Source organism: Drosophila serrata, unplaced genomic scaffold, assembly GCF_035046125.1.
Source record: "Drosophila serrata isolate PLE 108 unplaced genomic scaffold, ASM3504612v1 contig_276, whole genome shotgun sequence".
Lineage (NCBI taxonomy): Eukaryota > Metazoa > Arthropoda > Insecta > Diptera > Drosophilidae > Drosophila > Drosophila serrata.
The window spans coordinates 9040560-9061472 of NW_028257174.1; the positions used below are offsets into that span (position 1 = coordinate 9040560).

A 20913-nucleotide genomic window follows, 5' to 3' on the forward strand; every position below is an offset into this window, starting at 1 on the left:
GAAAGTATAATTAATAACCTCAGAGATTTAATTCTAAAGACCGTAAAGTTTAAATAAATACATGTTGACATTAAAATTAAATTAAAATCATTTGAAGATCATTATCATTATTATAAAGTATAAACTATATATTTAAATGGATCTCTTTATGAGGTTTCCCTCCAGCAGGACCTCATATTTTCCCCAAGTGTTTCAGTACAGGACATCTGGCGCTGAATTTAAAATGCTTTTCAATACAAAAAAAGAAAACCAAAAAAAGTAAAACGAACCCAAAAGCATAGAACAAAAAAAAAAAAGTGAAAGCAAAGTACATAAATTTCGACAGCCGTTGTCCCAAAAGGGGTAAAACGGGGGGGAGGGGTTGGGCAAAAGGTCCTGGCGAAACCAAAGAAAAAGTAAAGTAATTATTTTGCATTTGCGTAGATAAAATTAACGATGATGGCTGCGATGCCCAAGAACTGAAACAGAAAAAAAGAATAGCGTTAAAGGAAAGGAGCTGTGGTCAGAGCGAGATGGCGACACTGCGGTGAGCCTTTGGCCAGAAAAAAAAATGAAAAAGGAAGCCATAACACCCCCTGACCCCCGCCCATGGGCGTCACTAACCCCATCATTATGCCAATTCAGCTGTCAAAACTTTGTGCGTATTTTAATTTTTCTTCGCGTCTCTTTTTCCCCGCTTTCCCATCCTCTTTTATTTTTATTTTTTTGTCGCGCTTTATGTCCTGTAAGAATTTGAAGACGGGGGAGGCGCAGGGGGGTGGTGGTTGGAAAAATAGGTCCTGGTGGGGGTAGGTGTGGCGCTGCCCTTAAGTGCGTTGGCTTGATTTTCGTTGCTGTGATTCCTTTGCCGGGGCATCATTTGAATATGCATGAGAGTGCAGGACAAGGACAGAGGCAAGGGACTCTAATGGGAGGAAGCACGCAGGACGCAGGAGGAAGGACGCAGGGCAGTCCTTTTGATGGATGCCACGTGCGCAGGCGGACAGGGGCTGTACGCAACGTTTCTTGGGAGAAGGATAACGAGTGTGATCAGGCAAACCAACTGTGATTATTTTATATCATCAAGGATCTGTCTATTATTTTTATTATTATATAGAGTGGGGCTATCTATATCGGTAGAAAATGTTATATAGAATATATTGATAAAATTGCATAGTTTAATATCTTATAGAAAATATAAATATACCTTTTAAAATATTATAATCTCGTGCATTAAAAAATATTTCATTTAACAGTTAAATATTAATAATATCATATTTAACTTGAAATATTGGAAACATAGTAAGGTTTAATAAATCGAATACAAAGAAAGGAAGCTAACTTTGGAAAACCAAAACTTCTAAAGCGTTGCAGTGAAAATATATCATAACTCGGTCAAAAATTCTTTAATTTCAAATCGAAAAGCTTTCCTATGTTAGTTTTTAATAGGGTAATAAATCTGCATACTCAATTTTAAATGTAAAACATTTAATTTTTTTTGGTCAATTTCAACGATGTAACCCCTTATAAAATTTTGAAAAAAATAAAAAATATGTTTTTCTCTCTTAGATAGCTATATCGATTCAGCTTTTGATGCTGATAAAGAATATATATGAATTATAGGGTCGGAAATGACTCCTTCACTTAGTTTGGAGCTTCTGACTAAAATTATAATACCCTGCATTTGTATTGTAATTATCATTCAGCCTAGAATTACATATATTTCATATCTAATTTATTTTAATATATATTAAAAATTAGATACATTTTCCTTAATTGCTATATTCTATAGCTGAAAATTTAAACTAAATAGGAAATCGTTTCGCAATTTAAAAAAGGATATCGATTTTAAGTTTACCTTAGGATAAAACAAATATTTTTTTTATCGAATTTTAGTACCTAAAATAAATTAATTATTATTAATAATTAATATACTTTTAAATACAACATTTTCTTTTATATTTATGAATATTTTTAAAATATAAATAAAATAATACAAATAAATAATATAGATTATATTAGACCTTTGTGGGTGCAGTTTTCTAGGGTTACTTCTCTGAATTGGCCCCCTTTTTGCAAAAAGGACGCTCCTGTGGCATTACACCCACTCTAACTCCTTACGCATCCTTCTTTTCTTACGCACTTTTTGTTGTTGTATTTATTTTTTTGAGTTGAGAAAAACTCTGGCCAAATATAGTACGAAAAAAATGAAATAAAATAAAAAAGGGGTTGATTATGGTCACTAGCAAATTGGTAGTACTGCTGCTGCCCCCGTTTCCCCCCAACAGCCTGGCTCACGTCCAGTTTTTGGAGCAGGACCAAGGACCAAGGACCAACCAACCAGGACAAAACAAAAAGTGGAAAAGTGGTTGATTTTTCTTTATTTATTTATTCGTTTTTTTTTTCTCTAGATTTTTTGTTTTTTGCCCCCCGTATTATTTGATTCTCGCGCAAATTTTTTGGTGCTCTGAGACTCTGAGGCTCTTCTTCGGAAAAAAGGATAAATATGTAAAAAGGAAGAAAGTATGTACATAAGAGAGGCAAAGTGATTGGCAGCGGGGACGGTGGACGGGGGAGAGTCTGCTTCTAATGGTTTTTAAATTTCGTAATATTTCAATGTCATTTTCGGCTAATGCGCAACGCGAGAAAAGTACATAAAAGTACAGTTGATCGCAAAGGGTCTTGGTCTTGGTCTTTCTTTTTGTGGCCAAAAGAAGAAATGGTTATCCTTGGCCCCCTTTTCTTAATTAGCTCAAGAACTTGCAGCTCTGTTGGCCAGCAATGAAGCCTGATATTGAATTCCAAGAAAGTGTCTTCGATTGAGCTTGAGCCAAGTAAAAAAAAATATTTGGAAAGTGGGAGTGGGAGTGGGCGGAAAAGTGAATGAAAAATTTAAAGGCCAACACACAGTCACACATGTCCGCATAAATAACATACACACACACACACACCCACACTCACAAAAATGTTGTCAAATAAACAAAATAGAGAGACAGACAAACGTTTCGCATTTGCTTTTTGTATACCCAGGATATATTTTGAATTGGAAAAAGGGTATATTCTACAGGAAGTCTATGAGGTGTTTCACTACTACATTTTTTAAAAGAAGATAGCAGATAGTTTACATTTGTAAATAGAAGAATGTTTTATCAGTCTTATTTTTAAACAAGTTTTAGGAAGAAAGCACATTTCAGGTACATTCCAGAGAAGAAGAATGTTCCTTTTTATTTTCCAGAATGTTTATTATATATTACATTTATTTTTTACATAAAATATTTAGTGGAGATAAAGTATAATAAAATTTTTAAAACAGGAAGATGAATTTAATTGCAAAAATTTCCAAAAAACACAGTTTCTAAGGATGAATGAAGAAAGTCAAAGGTTCATGTTTCATTATTTCGTCCAGATTCATTAACATCAATAAACAATTCTTTTTTAATATAAATAAGCAAATTCTCTAGAAAATTTATAGTAAAACCCAATTTATAGCTCAATTTTCCTTACCTCTTGAGTATAATTTACCGAAAATCCAAAGAAATACCGGGTATTTCATGGTCGAAGCATTATTTTTTGTGTCCTTTTTTTTTGTATTTTGTATTTTGGCCAGCGGGCAACGCTGTCGGTGAAAGTGGAAAGCGAGTTGGGGGGAAAGCGAGCACAGGGAAAAGGGGAAAATGCGAGTCCAGACGAAAGTGAAAGTCAAATGGGGGTAGCAACTCACACTCTCTCCCCTCACACACACACACACACACACACATCGAGAGGGAGACGCGTGCCACACATGTGGCAAAAGCTAAAGAACGTAATCGCACGTAAGTCCTGACGTCCAGTAAAAAATGCAAAAAAAAAAAGAAAGAAAGAAAGCGAAATGCGAAAACAGGAAACGAGAAAGCTGCCAGAGTCCTGTGTAAAAAATTCATGTGTGTCTGTGTGTGTGGCACGGTCGAACTCACACCGAGTCGCAATCAAGGACCTCCTTCCATCCGTCGCGCGTCAGTCACAAGTCATTGAATGTCCTTCGCCTTCGCCGGCAGCTGCTGGCAATTCCCGGCCAATACACGCCAGACATCAACGCTTCAAATTTCAATATATTGAATAATACAGAGATCAAAGTTCTGGCCATCGAATGAGTGAATGAGTGAGTGAGTGGAGGGAGTGAGCATAGAGTTTCGAATACATTTGGGAAATTGAAAAACATTTTGCGGATGCCCCGGTTTTTCTCGGCCATTTTCAATGCAAGCGATTTTTGATCGGACTTCAAAAACAGGCTTGACTGCTCCTTGGGGAATATAGCATATATATTTTTGTACAAATGCCTCTCTATGAGTTTCAATGTCAATCAAGGATTAAAACTATCTATGCTCAAGTGCATTTCATATTTTAAGAAACTTGGGTATGAGAAGATACTTTTTTAAATGCATTTTTTGAAAGGATATAGTCAATAGGAATTTGTTTGTTTTAAAAGTAAACAAAATGAGTATCAGTATTTAGGCTTTAATGAAAAAACACTTCATTCCAAGAATATTTGAGACCAAATGTTATATTGTCAATTTACATTCTAAGAACAAAACTATATAAATATTATAATCAATTTTCAATCTACAAACAAAATGTTCTTTTTTGAGTATTTTTGAATGCTTTTCTTTACTCAAACAAAAAGGAAAGACTATATAATTGCGAAACTATTGAAAATTTGTATTTAAAATTAAAGAAAAGTACTTTCTAAATGTAAATTTGAGCATATCCTCATTGTACACATATATATTTTCCATTTCTGACTATTTTCTGGTCATACATGTGTCCTTTTAAAATCATATCATGTCCTGTGAGAACCAACTCTGGGCAATTCCCAGTTGATTGCTATGCCAAGGCCCCTGGCTAAAAAACACACACACAACACACATAGATTCATGCATCCCCCGGAATTTGCCTGGCTGGCCTCCTTAAGCCTGCTTCCTGGGCTTTCAGCTCCTGGCTCCCAGCACCCAGCTCCTGGCTCTGGAGGCCACGCTAATTTCCAAAAGCCTCGGCCGACGGCGCTTATGAGCTCTGGACCCATGAAGTCCGCATTACGTATGTAAAATAGTGCAAAAGTAACCCCCCATCCCGCAGGACAACCTGGACTAAGGACACAACTTACGCACTTTACATACAACGCGGGGATAAGGATAAGGATGGGGAGTGAGTGTGGATGTGGGTGAGGGTCCTGGGCAATGGCTTTTATTGTAAGTTAAGTTGCTTGGCCATGTGTGTGTGTGTGGGGATGGTTTTGGCATTCGCAATTCTTCGGAAATTTAAAATGTTCTGTGGAAATTGGTTTAGCCATGTGCCCGACTCTCTCTCTCTCTAAGTGTGTGTGTGTGTGTGTGTGTACATATATGTATATATGAATGACGGCAGGTGGGTGGGTGGCCAATTTTCCAGCCCCCCTCCTTTGGCTACATAAACACAGCAAAAATATATCCAGAGCCAAAGCTAGGGAAAGCCTGATTGTATGCTGCCACACTCGACTTGAGATTCTCAATTGTAAACTATGCTTGCACACACACAAACATCAGCTTACTCATATGCATATTCGTCCTTTAGGATCTGTATGTGTGTGTGTGTGTGTGTTTAGGTAAGCAAACTTGGGCGGTAGTAGTTGCCATTTACCAGGACCATGTTATTCAGTTAATACAAGCAGGACAGTGGTTATTAGGGAAGTCCTTCTGGTATATATATTTTCCTTTTTTAAAATAATTTTAAGGTATAAATAATTGGGAAAAATAGTATACAATATGTTATTTTGTTATATTTTTCCTTAACAAAATATACCAAAATTTAACATAAAATATCTTGATAATCTTTTGAGACTTAGAGAGCCATAAAAAAGCCTTGGTTTTGTTATTATATTTGTATTTTCGATTTTAAACAAGAAACTAAACCATTTTCGGAAATCGGAAGTGCATATATCTTTGCTGTTTTCAAATGAATTATAGAATAGTATTTAAAAGATCATAACAAAGCTTAAATTTTTCGCATTCTTTATATCAATATATTGAATATTATCAATATATCAAATATTAAAAACTCATAACTCAGCCAAAAAAGCTAGAATTTTATTTCAGAACGCTTTCCCATGTTAGTTTTCAATAGTTTAAAAAATCTGCATACTTAGTTTAAAACATTAAAAAAAAATTCAAATTTTGGCTAATTTTGGAAAATTTTAACCATGTAACCCTTTTCCTTTTTTTTTTTAATTGAAAATTTTTGAAATATTTTTTGTTTGTGCTGGAAATAGCCAGAAAGATTAGCCTGTTGATGCTGATCAAGAATATATATGGATATATAGGGTCGGAAATGACTTCTTCACTGCTTTGCAAACTTAAAAAGGGTATAAAAATGCTAAAATCGATCTCTTTTTAAAAACAATTTAATTGAATAATAATTTATCTTAAATTGAAGTTAGTATTTCCCTTTATTTTGCTCCACTGTGCGGAGTGAGGCTGTAATCACCACGGGCGATTGCTGTGCGCTTGATAGTGGAGCGGATAGTTTTGCTGGCCATAAATTAGTAAGCGTCCTTTGTAGTTGGGAAGCACACACACACATCCCCCCACACACACACACCCATACACACCGTCCGTGGTCCATGTTTGTACATAATAGGCAAGTCAGCGACACAGTTTGAAAGGATTAAATTCTGTTTTTGTAATTAAGTTGAAATTTATAATCAAGGCGAGTTCTTGTTTGCCCGCAACGGGTGGTGGCTAAAGGCTATAGTTGTATATATATACAAATATATATAAATATATATGTATATTTAGAAGTTGGGCTAACTTTTGGTCATGTGTGTGTGTTTTTTGGGGGCATTTTGTCTTATGCAAAGTAGTTTCCAAGTTCTGCGACCGCAGAAGGATAAATAGGGAAGAGCGGTGGCGTTGAGGGGGAAAGGGAAAGTTTTTGCTTGGCATTATTTTTGGTTTCGACTTTTTTTTCATTCAGGTTTTCTGGTAACTTTGGCATTTGCACGCCTCAGCGCATTCGCATTTTCCAGGCGAGTCCAAAAACCGTAGCATACTTTTGAGGGCTGCATGCTTAATTTATGACCGACAACACATCTGCCCGAATGTGTGTGTTTGTGTCCTGTGCGTAGTTTTCCGCACCCCCCTCATCCAGTCTATACACTTTTCCAGCTATTTTAAGCCCAATAGAACCCAGTGACTTAGTTTCCACACACCGAAACACACACACACACACACACATAGAGAGAGAGAGATTCGCTTTGGGTATATTTGGGTTAAAGTTTTTGCAAATGCAAAATCACAGCAAAATTCTTGTTTCTTACTTTCTTATTTATTTATTTTGTGTGCCTCGACATTAGCATTGGTCCAGCATTCAGAATCCCCCGCTTTTCATTGACAAAATAAAAAAAAGCAGAATCGAAAAAAGGAAGGCCTAAAAGGGTTGTCTTGTCCTTGTCCGCCTTTGACGGCCAGCGAAAGTTTACAAAAGAAAATCATTTGATAAAGAATCAGCAGCGAGAAAGAGAAAGAGAGAGTGCGAGGACAACAAGGACAGCTCGGACACAATTTCCTACTTAAAAAAAAAAATAACAAACAGAGCAGAAAAAAGAAAGAAAAACAAGAAAGAAAGGTACTACTGACGATTATATACTCTGTGCTATATAGGATATATGGGATCAATAAGGTGTAGACACTAATCCTAATTGAAATATTTTATTACAGAAAATATGGCAAAAATTATCTAAAAATCTATCTGTCTTGTTGGCAAAAGTTATTAGCTATGCCAAAAATCAGCTATAACTTTAACTTTAAACTTTTTTTTATTAGTTATAAATATGAACGGGTTCTATATAATGTATGTTTCAATCATATATCAACGATTTTTATAATAAATATACCCTTGCGGGGTATTATAATTTTAGTCAGTAATTACCTATGATCAGTAAGTATCTATAACCATTAAATATGTATGATCAGTAAGTATCAATGTATATCTATAGCAAGTAAGTAACTATGATCAGTAATTAACAATGATCAGTGAGTATCTATGACCAGTAAGTATTTATGACCAGTAAGTATCTATGAACATTAAGTACCTCTGAACAGTAGTACCTTTGACCAGTAATTAACTTTGATCAGTAAGTATCTATGACTAGTAAGTATCTATGACAAGTAAGTAACTCTGAACAATAAGTATCTAGGACCATTAAGTATCTATGACCACTAAGTATCTATGACCAGTTAGTAACTATGATCAGTAAGTATTAATTAACATTAACATTAAGTAACTCTGAACAGTAGATATCTATGACCAGTAAGTGTAAGTAAATCTGAACAGTAAGTATCTATGGTCAGTAATTAACTATGATCAATATATTTCTATGATCAGTAAGTATGTATGTATGATCAGTTACTAACTTTGAACACTAATAAACAATGACTTGCAACTTTTGTAACACAACACATTTCTGAGCCGTGGTCGGCAGAAGGCACTTCGTTCCGGGGATGTTAGAACAAGTTGGGAATCATATGCACAGATGTTCGAGATTTGTTTTTGAGCAAATTTAAGAGATATTAATGAAACTATGGAGATATTCTTCTATATAATTTTACTAGTATATAAGTCGGAGAATGGCGAATCGGTGGACTATATATACATATATATATATCTGCCATAGGAACGATCGGAAAAGTTTAAGAAAAAATATTATAACTTTTGCTGTTTTCAACATATTTTCATAAAATTTGAAATATAGCAATTATTTATTAATCTAGAATTTTGTGTAAAAAATGATACATTTTTTATAAATTAATATTAAGAATATCTTATGATATAGAATTAACATTTTAGATAATATCGAAATTATGCCATTAAATATAACATTTTTCCATATTTCAAATATTATAATATTTCCATTAAATACGATGGAATATTTCAAAACTTCGATATATCAAACTTTAATACGTGATGTTATATATATTTATATTGTATACGTAATATTCTAATTTAATTATTTTAATGAGAGCCAAAAACACTAAATTTATTCTGCAAGTTTCCAACACAAAAGAAAAACTTATCTAGATCGATGCGTGTGGTATCGTTTAACTGCTTAGCAAACTGCTGATTCAAATTATAATACCCTCTCTGTCAGGGAGTAACAACTAACAACAAAAAAAGGAGGAAGAAACGGAAATCGAAAGGGGGCGTCTGGTCTGTCAACTACATAACATCGAGAATGAAAAGTTAAGGGAAGATTTCCTTCTACACTTTCCCTGCGTTTTGTCCCGTTTATTTTATTTTATTTTTATTTTTTGCTGTTGTTGCTGTTCGACATGCACAGATACACAGCAGCAGCCAGCACACGCATGTATGTATGTATGTGTGTGTGTGTGTGTGTGTGTGTATAAATTTGCTTTTTATGTAATTTTTCATTTTGCTACTGAACAACGTCACAGTCGACGCCGCAGTCGATGCTGACGTCGCCGCTTACGCCGACTGACCAGAGTCCTTTTCAAGCCTTATTTTGCATAGCACACTTTTGAGTGCTGCTTGTGATTTGTGCTGTGTTTGTGTTGTTGTTTGGACAACGCACAACACACTCGAGCACAGGGAGAAATTATTATAACCTTGCAACGGTATTCTAAGTCAGTCAGAAGCGTGTAACTTAGTGAAGGAATCATTTCCGACCCTATAAATCTTATATATTCTTGATCAGCATTAATAGGAGAATCGATTTAGCCATCTCCGGACAAAAAAAAATTGTTTTGAATTTTTTTCAAATTTTTATAAGGGGTTAAAAAACTTTAAAAATTGGAAAAAAATTAAATTTTCTTACAATTCTAAATTGAGTATGCAGTTCTTTTAACCTATGAACAACTAAGATAAGACAGCTTTTCGATTTGAAATTAATGGCTTTTTGGCTTAGTTATGAGTTTTTTAAATTTTTTGTTTTGGGAAAAAATGTTCATATAAAAATATAAATAAATATCGATTTAAAGAATGTGAACAATTCAAGCTTAGTTATGATTTATTGCCGAATCGATCCTATAATTTATTGCAATCTGTTTGATATATAATCAAAAAGAAAAGGAAATCAATTAAAAACAATATTGTTTATAAAATAATGCGATATTTATCGTTATTTAAAATTTTAATATATCTAAATATAACCTGTATAATAAATAACAAAATGATATTTATAAAAATAATATTAATGTAACCTATTCATTATAATAAATAACAAAATGATATTTATAAATATAATATTAATGAATAGGTTATTTATTATTCAGGTTATATTTTGATATATTACAATTTCCAATAACGAAAAATATCGCATATATATATAATATTAATGAATAGGTTTAGTTAGTTTAATACTATTAAAGTCCTCTGTAGTCTTAATATAAGAGTTAATAATTTAGTTTAATTTATTAATATTAATATTAATTATTCTATTATCATTATAAAATATTTCGTATATCCCCTGAATATTTCCCTGTGTGTAACTATGATATATGACAAACATGGAGCGGGAGGATGTAGTGAAACCCTGAGTGTCTGAATCCTGTTTTCGATGATATATGCATATGCATGAACAGGAACAGGAACCGGACCGAGGAGCTGCTTCTCGTAGTGTGAGTGTGTGTGTGTTTGGTCATATTAATGGACTTTGCTCTACTCAGTGAGTGTGTGTTAACATGTCTGCTTTTGTTTTTGCTTTTTCGCAATAGAAATTATTATATTGATCTTCAGGATTCCTTTTTTTTTTTTAGTAGTAGTTAATTCTTTTTAGAGATTTTATTTTACGTTGATTGTCTGCAACAGACTCTTTTAAGAGAGAAACTACATTATTAATTCCTATTTATACATTCCTATCTAGAAATAGATAAAACAAAATCCAATAACTTTCAACTATTTTAAAGAAAATTATAAAGGGTGATTGTATTAACTTGGTTTGTAAAGATTTGGCTAATATATCTTGTAGATTTTATAATAAATAAAAATGCTATGGATATATATTATTTAAATTATATATTTAAATATGTATCTCTTAAAAAAAAGGATTCTCTTGAAAAACCAAAACTTTCGTTTACTCTGCAAAGACTGTGTTGTAAATAAAGAACATATTTAATTATTTTAAATGCCAAACAAGAATCCTCTCGCCTCAAAACATGTTTTAAGCATAAATCTCCATTTTTAGCCTGTTTCTATTTGAAGTTTCGCAATTATTTTAAATAATTTTTAACTCTGAAAATATTTGTTAAATATTTATTTAACATTTTGTGAGAGGCACGCTTCCCTTGCTCCTGGAAGTCATAAACTTGCAGCTTGCACAACTCATTTCCGGGACTAAGGGAGATAAGCTCCTGCTTGAAGGTCCTTGGGTCCGCGGAAAAGCCAAAAAAGGGTGGGAGGGGGCAAGGCCGGGGGAAAATCGAGGCGAAAAGCAGAAAAGCAGCAGCAGCAGCCGTTGAGAACCCACCCGGACACTTGGACAATCTGTCCACCTTATCATGGTAATAACTGTAAGCATGTAAGCCTGGCCAAAGGGGGTGATTTCGTAATTTTCTTTACATTTCTTTGCCGCATTTTTCTCGTCGCTTTTTTTTTGCCAACGCAATTTCGGGTAACCCTTTTGGGCACTTTCCACCCACCCCTTTTCTTTGGCCGCTTCTTCCGTTTTTCTCATTCTTTCTTTTTTATTTTTTTGAGATTTTTCCTCGTTTTTTATGTGTGCTTGTTGTTTGTGTATATTTTCTATATAATTTGGTGCGTTTGCTTGCCTTGGTCCTGGCTCCTTGTCCCTTTCGCTCCTCCTTCCTTTGAGCCCCTTTTTTTGTGCTGGTCAGCTTTTCTGCACGCTTGGCAAACATCGCCAAATATATATACATATATATAAAAAAAACAAGACAGCGAAGGGGGTAGCTGGGACCAAAGGACCAGGAGAAGGTGGTGGCAAGGGTTTTTTTTTAGTCAGGTTGGCCAGCAGGATCAGGGATGAGGAGGAGGAGGGGTGCTGGGTGGGTGGCAAGGGGTTATGTTTTGGCCTTAGCCAATTGTCCAAGCAAAGTTTCTCTGGCAATGTGCGTAGACACAGTGAGTGTTTTAAATAAAGAATGGGGTAAATTTTACACTATTTTAAAGTATATTAAAAAATATATTTTTTTTTAGTAAGAGAAGATTTTTTAATCCCATTTTTAACCTCGCTAGAAACAAACATATTTTTACAAGTGAAATTTTAAATTTCTTTAAATCTTAAAAAAAACGATACATTAAATTTAAATTAAATCACTGCCTTTCTTTGCATCTTACGCTTTTTGTCGAAAAAATTATTATCCGAAAACATGCATAAATAAATAAAATTTTCATATAAAAATATGTTGGACAAATCGAAACTTAAAGATCTCAAAACTAAGCCAAAAAAGCAGTAATTTTAATTCGGAAAGCTGTTTTATGTTAGTTTTTGTAAGGTTAATAAATCTGCATACTCAATTTAAAATATAAAAAAAAAGCCAATTTTTGACAACTTTAACGATGTAACCCCTTATAAAATTTTTAAATTTTTGAAAAAATTAAAATTTTCCCAAACATAGCTAGATTGATTCGGCTTTCGATGCTGATCAAGAATATATATGATTTATAGGGTCGGAAATGTCTCCTTCACAGAATTTTAAGCTTCTGACTAAAATTATAATATCTTTGCATGGGTATAATAATAATAATAAAATTAACAAAAAAAAAAAACAAATTAACAAAGATCGTTTCAAAGAAAAAACTAAATATTCTGGATGCTTTTTTAAAAGAAAGTCAGATAATCCTTTCATTAGTAATTAATGCTACTGAATTTAAAGTTGAGAACTTTCCATTTGCATATGTTTATATTCTTATACTTATTAACACTGAATAATAACAATTAACTATTGAATTAATTGAATTAAAATTTGCATTTAATAATTTGATAATTTAATAAAATAAAATAATAAAATTATAAATAAAAAGAATATTATTTTATCAAATCTCTACTGTATGCCATGTATGTATAGTATTTTCATTTTTTTTTTTTGCACAGCTTCCCCCGCTGACCCCCGTCCAAAACCTCTCCCGCCTCCCCCCTTTTCACCCCCTTCCCTGTCCTGCTCACTCACACCCACATATTTTGTTACATTTTTGTTCACTTTCACTTTCGTTGTGTGTGTGTGCGTTTTTGTTGTATATTTTTTTGCTGGCGAAAGGATTCGTGCGAAACAAAAAGCCTGGAGAATGCTGACCACCCCCGCACCACCCCTCCTCCCCCCTTTTCTGCATCATCCTGACACACGCCACGCACACTTGGGTGTCTTTATCCTGGCGAAATGGTCGAGTGTGAGTGAAAAAGAGGGACGCAGCTAGCTCAACCCTGGACGACGTCCAGTCCATCCTCCTCTGCCGTTTCTTTTTTAGCATTTTCCATTTTCTTTTAATTTACCCCCCTCTCTCCACCCCACCCCCCCTGAGACTACCACCGCTCTTCGTAGGCTTTTCTTTTGTTGCGAGGCAAAAAAAAAAAAAGAGAGAAAAGGGAAAATTGTAAATTGAGTTACGCATTCTGACAGTTTGCATTACGATCTCTAGTCCACCCCCGCACACACATGCTATGAGTGTGTGTGTATATGGTGTGTGTGTGAGTGTGATGTGTGTGTGGGGCTATCTATCGATCTACTTTACTCTTCATTGGCATTATTCCCAGCTTCGTCGTCGTCGTCAATTGAATTCGTTTCATTTCGTTTCGTTTGAATGAATTTCGCTTTGGACTTTTGCTGATGTCTCCAACTATATCGAGGACATTATGTTGTATATATATATTTATAAATATATATACTATAATACATATGTGTGTGCGTCCAGCAGAAGGTCCTTTTTTTCTGCTGACACGCTCGAAAAGGCTTCGCATATTTAAACATATTAAATATCAAAGGACACTCGCCAAGGCCTTAGCTCTCAATTTCACTTACATTTCTTCCTTTTTTCATTTTTATTTTTTGCAAACTGATGCTTTTGCCCAATTAAATTTGCATCATTTGTCATGGCAACGAACTGAAAGGACTTCCAGGATATCCCACGCCTAATCACTCAAACAAAAAAAAAGTCCAGTCAAGACAAGCTCGGCTATTAGTTTGATATGAACTCACTTAAAATATTTATTTAATTAGAATTAGAGACTTAAGATTGAAGCTCATACTTTTTATTTCCGTTAGAAAATTTGTTTAAGTTCTCAAAAAATTTTAAGAATTTAGTTTAATTAATTCATTTAATTTTGAAATTTTAATAACCTAGCAAAGGTATTTTCATTTTAGTCAGAAGCTTGTAACTTTATGAAGGAGTCATTTCCGACCCTATAAATCATATATATTCTTGATCAGCGTTAACAGGGCAATCTTTCTAGAAATTTTCGGCAGAAAAAAATAATTTCAAAAATTTTCAAATTTTTTAAAGGGGTTACATCGTTAAAATTTGCAAAAATTTATAAAGAAAAATTGAAATTTTTAAAATTTTAAATTGAGTAAGCAAATTTATTAACCTAATGAAAACTAACATAGGACAGCTTTCCGAATTAAATTTATTTCTTTTTTGGCCAAGTTATGAGTTTTTTAAAATTTGTTTGTCTAACAAAAATTGTCATTTAAACATCAATTCCAAAAATGTGAATATTTAAAATATGAACTTTAAAACTTTTATAAACTATGCAAATAAAAAAAATCTCATTAATTTATTACATAGTAATAATCATTTTAATATGGAATAAAAATATATATACATATATAACCAATCAATGACTTACATATTAAATTTATTTATATATGACTTTTTGTTACCATTTGCTTGTTGACCTTCTTATGCCCTTAAAAAGGTCTCAAAAACTCTGATAACAAGGACATTAAATCTATATTTACATCGATAGAGATTCTTATGAACTCAAAAACATATAAAATATACTTCCTTGAATTTTAAAAGGATAGTTATTGAAGTTTTTATATAATTATATCTTTTAAGACAAATCAAAGTTCGATAAGACCATAATTATAAAAAAAACATTAATTTCTTATCAGAAAGCTTTCTTATGTTAATTTTTATTTATGTTACTACTAAGAATCTTATCGATGTCCTACACTCGTTCTTTGAATATCCTTTAGAACCTTTTAAATACTCGCCCTGATAAGTAGGCAACACTTTAGCTTGAAGTCTTTACCAGCAACCTTTGAGAGCTTCTTTCAAGGTATTTTTTTGTTTACACTCGTGCTATACCCGCTCTCCCTTCCCCTTACCCCTTAATGTTCCCCCTCCCCCTTTCCCCTTACCCCTCTACCCCCCTTTGGACAAATGGCCTCCCCTATTTTTGTAAAAATTCAATTAAAATTGTTTAACTTGGACCAAAGACAACGCGACGTTGCAAATAAATACGAAAAAAAATTACATTATATATATCAAATTGTATAGGAAAAGTAAAGCCAAAAGCGAAAGAGTTAACCGGCAGCGCAGTTAGCAGCGTCCAAGGCAGCGCAGTTAGCAGCGTAGCATTTTCCAAACAAAAGACAACATAACGAGATTCAAACACACACACACACCAGAATCACCCTAAAAAAAAGAAAATAAAATAAAAAAAGAAAGTGAAAATACAAAGCAAATCAAATATAAAAAAACACAGAGAGCGGCCAAAGCCTAGCACGAGTGAGCGAGAGAAATTGAGAAAAAATAAAACCCGCTTAAATTAAGCCCACCTACAACAAAAAAAAACTGGCGGCCGGCCACCACCAGAAAAGCCCACCGAAAACCACCCAAAAACCACCCAAAAAAAAGAGGAAGAGGAAGCTGATGAGGCTGGACAGCAAACGCACGAACGGGTTAAAGGGTCTAAGGGAACAAGTTGATGAGGAGAAGGGGAGCAGGGAACAAGGACTCAGGACCAAGGGGTGGTGCTGATCCGCCCGCTGGCACTTGCCAATTTAAAAAACGCACAACAACACCAAAAAAAAAAAAGAAAAAAGAAAGGGGTGGACCAAAGCCAGGGGAGAAAGTGTGTGTGTGAGACAGAGAGAGAGAGTGAGTGAGGGAGGGAGGGAGAGAGAAACAGGGGACAGGTCACAAGGAAAGGACCACGTAGCATAAATAAAATGCCTGCCAAGCAAACGCAGGCTCAGACTCAGACTCACGGCACAGGGCACAAGGAGCAACAAAAGCAACCCTTTCTCTTCATCTTGGTCCAGATTCTTGGCCAGTGGGCAGTCGCCACCAAGAGAGTCTCCTTCCTCCTTCCAATACTCCTCCTGAATACAAAAAAATTTATATATATATATATAAAACCCAAAAAGGGAAACTCAAAATTATGGCCGAGGACAGCGCAGGCTCCGTATTCCTTCTGCTATCCTCTGCCACCCGATCCTGATCCTGGTCAGTTTCGCCTATCGTTGCCATTAAAATGCGTAAATTTGCAAGGATTGCTTTGCTCCTGCCTCAGTCCAAGTGGTGTGTTTGAGTCCTTTGGACAAGTATTGGGAACAGTGGGACAAGTGGAAGTAATCCACAGAAATGGGGCAATGCAGAAGGTTAAGGTATATGTGGGATATATTATATAGTAGTAGTAGTATTTTTTATATAGTATAAATAGTATTAATATACATATGATACATATCTTCTTATTTTTGTTGTGCAAAAATCCTTGAGAAATTGATTTGTCCAAAATATATTATTATATTATAAAAATACCGATAAATTTTTATAAATAAATTTGACAGATTTATAAACCCTATAAAAACTAGCACAGAAAAGCTTTCCTAATTAAGATTGTTTTAGGTTTATAATAAATTCAAATTGATTATGATTTATATTGATATAATATAATGATGGCTTAATTTTGCTTTGTCTATCGAAAAATATTAATTTTAAATCCGTTAAGAGAGAAATATGTTTATATGTTTTTTTTTTCAATCTAATTGTAAATTATTCTCAAATTAAAAATTGCAATCAAATGCGTATACTCAAATACTCCATATTTATCAAGATTTGTATATGAGAATTTCTTCAAGAAATCGATATTTAAAAGAATCATAACTCAGTCAAAAAAGCATTAATCTTAATTCGGAAAGCTGTTTTATGTTAGTTTTTATAAGGATAACAAATCTGCATACTCAATTTAAAATATCAAAAAATTAGTTTTTTCCCCAATTTTAGACAATTTTAACGATGTAACCCCTTATAAAATTTTCAATATTTTGAAAAAATTAAATTTTTGCTGGACATAACTAGATCGATTCGGCTGTTGATACTGATCAAGAATATATATGATTTATAGGGTCGGAAATGATTCCTTCACTAAGTTTTAAGCTTCCGACTAAAATTATAATACCCTTACAAGAGTATAAATATTTAAACAAATTTAAGTCAATTTCAAAATTATCAAAAAATTAGAAAAGGAAGTTATAGTTTATATTTTTAAATGTAATATACAGATTATTTATTTAAGACTTCTCTCCACGGTATCTCCAATTGGGAAGACCCCTGTCCCTGCATGGAGAGTGTATGAAGCCATTGCCACATTCGGTTGCATATGCTGGCACGTTCGTTCCCCTCGTGCCACACCTCCTACATCCTTCCTCCTCTTCGAATATCCTCCTTAACCATTAGCCCCTGTCCACAGCCAACTCCTTCTCGCTTCCAGCGAGTCCTTCGTGCGTGTACATAGGCAAATAAATATTATAGACGAGGAACCAGAAGGTCCAGCAATGGAATATGTGATGCTAAGGATTTTGGGGGAAAAGCAGCTCTGAGTGCCGCAAGGGTTAACACGCACCCCGGCTTCCAGGCTGCCAGCTTCCTTCCTTCATGGAAACTGCAGGCGTGCAAAAGTTCAATTGGCGTAAGGTCCACACAGGAGACGATGGATTGGATTGGATTGGATGGATAGGGCAGTAATATGATTTACGGGTCTGTCTGGGTGCCAAAAAAAAGGTGGCAAGGACATGTAACCCGCGGGCATCGAAACATCTCTAAACATTTTATGTTTTAGTCACAATTTTGGGATAAGGGAACTTTTGCGAGTCTTCATAGAATCTTAGAATCTTTAGAAGATCATAGGGTTACAGATTTCATAGGATTCAGTCTATTTAAAAAGGACTCTGGGCATTTATTCTCATATAGAATATTTTCTTAACTGTACCAAAATATGTACCTTTTATGAATTGGGAAAATGGATCATGAAAAGGTCCTTTTCCCCCAAAAATCCCCCAAATTGGGAATTAAAGAATCTCTCAATATCAATCTTTCTCTCTTTTTAAATAAGTGAGCACTTTTTCTCTCTTATAGCTTTTTAAAAGGGTTTCCCTTTCGAAAGGATCTTTTCAACACATCTTTCATGCTTCACCTGGAATGTACAAGTAAAGCTACGCCATTTTATAAGCTTCTAGGTTTTCCCCAATTAAGTTAAATATTAATAATTAATAAAAACTGCAAATTTAATTTTGATTTCAATTTTTCTTAGGCATTTCTCGCATTTATTTCTCATAGTTTTTCATAACACGTTTCTTTCGCACAGTTTTTTGTTGTTGTTATTATTCGTTTTTTTTTATATGTTTTGAATGTTTCTATCAAAATTACAAAAAATTCCACTCGATTCGGAATATAAGGTATATATAGTAATATATATATTTTATCAAATGTGTGTGTTTTTATTTGTGGAAAAAATCGTATCAAATGGCAACATTGTTCACTATATAATAGACCTGCAAAGAATTTCTTGATTTTTTTTCATTATAAGTTTTGTTTTTGTTGTTTATTTAGCTTAAATTGTAATTTACTTTGTTGTTGTTTTTTATTCGGTTTAGTTAGTGGCTGTAGTTTCCTCTTGCTGTATTTGTAAATTTGTAGTTAATGCATAATGAATGATGTTCAAAGGTGTGTTGCGATATACATATATAATAATGGATTTACTTTTAATTTGTTCTCCTGCAATTGTAGTCTTTTCATTCAGTTTAAGCTGTGTCTGCGTGTCTGCAATTCGAGTTTCCTTATTTTATATAATTAGGATTCTGGCATTCTGTTTGATTTCGTGTCCTTTGAATAGTTGAACATTTATTACCTTATTCCCCCCTTCTTTCGCTTTTTTATTCATTTAGTTAGGTTTATACACGGATATTTAAATATTTAAGCAAAAACGAACGAAACAAATTAAACCAAAAATAATATGTAAGAGATGGCAAACAAAATGATTGTTAAAACTCTTCTTAAATATTTTCAAGCTTTCTAGATTTCACTTTCCATTGCCTTTAAATACATATTTGTATGTATATATATATATATTTCTTTAGCTTGCACTTTATTTATGTTTTCTTTGACTTAATCGCTAGATTCCTTTCGATTTTAGTACATTTAATTAGCAAAAAATGTAGAAAAGTTGTCCTTTTTTATTTTGTTTTTAAATTTTCATTTCACGACGACGGCGCCTATGGCACATCCTTGTGTTCCTACCATATATAGATAGCGTATAGTTTCTAAAAAATATCTTCATATGTTCATATAAATTCAAGCTTTAAAAAATTGGCATTTCCTTTAGTTTAGTTATGTTTATATTCCTAGATCTAGATCTATATCTCTATATGCATAATACCCTTTAGTTTTGTATTGTATAGTAGGAAAGTAAGATGCGAATTAACCATATTAAACACAATTCTAGATTTATTTATTTATTCTCAAAAACATGAATATCTATCATATTTATCGTATATATATATATTTATATATACTATATATATATTTATATATACTATATATATATTTATATATACTATATATATATTTATATATACTATATATATATTTATATATACTATATATATATTTATATATACTATATATATATTTATATATACTATATATATATTTATATATACTATATATATATATGGATGTTGTGTGTTTTGACAAAGGATGAGAAACAAAAACAAGCATACGAGGAGGGGGTAAATCTTTGGGGCGGCGAACATGTTTCGTTCGGACAGAGAGAAAAGGCGAAGGTTATAAATCGATTGATTATCGATCACTATTCGATATATAAACGTAACAAAACTTTATGTGGAGCTAATGTATATATGCAAGTGCCAAAAGATAAATGAATCGATCAATGGGCACCTGTATATATGTACGCTTCTATTTATTTATATTTATATATATATATTTATATGGCTGTCTCTGGCTGTACACAAAAACATACACAAAACAAATGGCAAACAAGTTACTACACAAAAATTGATAGAAATATGATCTATGGACGAGTTTCAGTTGATGCCAATTAGGGATTAATATCGATGGGAAATGTCCGTTATGATATATCGATATAATTTTAAAAATATCATATCATGTCTTATAGAAAATTTAAATATCAAAAATAATAGTATTTAACTTTAAAATATATTGAAAACTTTTATAGCGAAGTTTAAAATATTGAATAAAATCGCATTTGGCTATAAAATACCAATATTATCGCGCATAACATATATCGAAATATCAAAATATAGATTTATATATTTGAAACATTCAAAAATATAGCAATTGTCGTACCAACTATCAATTTATCGCACAAATCATATATGAAATAGTTAAAATATCGATTTATATATCGGACTTTGCATTTAATATTATAATTATTAATATTACACTCGATATTTTGTGGTATCCCTAATGCAAATACAGTAAACTCTCAAGGATCGATCATTTGGTCTAAAAACAAAAATTATTTTGATTGTTGCACCTTCGGGGGATTACGAGTTGGTCCCCAAATAAACAAGTTTAGCCGCTTGATATACATTCGCTTTTTTAAATTGAACATCTAGGAACGCTTAACGCATAATGCTTTTAACTGAAAATCGCGCAATGAAATCTAGCAAAATTATACATTTG

General features: G+C 33.1%; 1 long non-coding RNA gene across 1 annotated transcript in view; it reads left to right on the forward strand.

Annotated features, from left to right (window-relative positions):
* Positions 1–20913, forward strand: part of LOC147643333 (uncharacterized) — a 49044-nt gene that overhangs the window by 17800 nt on the left and 10331 nt on the right. The gene's annotated exons all lie outside the window — the stretch shown is intronic.